The sequence below is a fragment of the Otolemur garnettii genome, unplaced genomic scaffold, assembly GCF_000181295.1.
Source record: "Otolemur garnettii isolate 467f Iridium unplaced genomic scaffold, OtoGar3 scaffold00214, whole genome shotgun sequence".
Lineage (NCBI taxonomy): Eukaryota > Metazoa > Chordata > Mammalia > Primates > Galagidae > Otolemur > Otolemur garnettii.
Genome location: NW_003852609.1, coordinates 4,767 through 6,044, shown reverse-complemented (window position 1 = coordinate 6,044; position 1,278 = coordinate 4,767). Strand labels below are relative to the sequence as shown.

Below are 1,278 nucleotides of genomic sequence, written 5' to 3'. Positions count from 1 at the left end.
CTGTCTCCCCTCTCCCCAATCCTCATTCTCCTCTCCCCACCTTGTACTGCCTTCATATTAGAAGGATTACCTTGGATTCTCGCTTCTCCATTCTTGTGATGCTTTACTAAGAAGAATGTGTTCCACTTCCATCCAGGTTAATACGAAAGATGTAAAATCTCAGTCTTTTTTAATGGCTGAATAGTATTCCATGGTATACACTTACCACAGTTTGTTATTCCATTCCTGGGACAGTGGGTATTTAGGTTGTTTTCATTTGTAAATTGAACAATAAACAATCTAATGTAAATGTTCTCATGATAAAAGGATTTTTTTTTTCTTTCTCGGTAGATGCCCAGTAATGGGATTGTAGGATCAGATTGGAGGTCTAATTTAAGTTCTTTGAGGATTCTCTATACTTCCTTCCAAAAAGGTTGTATTAGTTTGCAATCCCACCAGCAGTGTAAAAGCGTCCCCTTCTTTTCACACACACACCAGCATCTAGAGGTCCTTTAAATATTTATTAATTTATAGTTCAACTAATTTAGGTTTCAAATCAAGCTATAAAGCCAATGATAGGTTTTCCCATGTGGCATATAGCCACTAAATGCCAGGTCCTGTGCTAATTACTAGAGGCACTGACATATTTGCCTTGGTTGCCTGGGTAAAGTTTGAGATTTAGCAGCTAAAACATTCACACAACTGCAGCTACAACAGATGATACCATGGAGGGCAAAACAACTGTTGGAGGATTGAAAGGGACACTTCTGACACTAAGCATAGAGGAAGTTTGGTGATAATGCCGGGAGGCGTGGCCTGGAGTGTACTTTGGGGGAGGAGTTCCAGTAGCCAGCCACAGAGCAAGACATATGTATCACCAAGACAAGGAGATGTGATCCCCCACCCCAGAGTGTCTTAGGTATAGGGGAATGGCAGATAATGCTGGAGGGGAAATACAGGCTCCATCATGAAAACTTACTCACCTTGAAATCCAAGAGCTGTAGAAGGACAGTAGGATCTGGAAGTGATGTCATCACCTTTCACTTTAGAACAGTCGTTCTGGCTGTGTCCGGGAGCAGAGATTACAGGGGTTGAGAACTGGGGAAGGTATTCTTTTGGGAGGGGTATTAGTGGCTCAAGAGATAGTGTGAAGAACTAAAATAAGGGAATTTTGGAAAGAGGAGGAGGCAGGGAGAATATTGTCAGGGCACTGGATCCATGTGACAGTGACTGGGAGAGGTACTGATCTACACGTGATTAATCTTAAATTTATGGTGGGATAAGGGGAGAATTATGACG

At 42.0% G+C, this 1,278-nt stretch overlaps 1 protein-coding gene across 1 annotated transcript in view; it reads left to right on the top strand.

Annotated features, from left to right (window-relative positions):
• Positions 1 to 1,278, top strand: part of ARAP2 (ArfGAP with RhoGAP domain, ankyrin repeat and PH domain 2) — a gene marked incomplete at its 3' end in the record, with an annotated part of 118,650 nt that overhangs the window by 116,330 nt on the left and 1,042 nt on the right.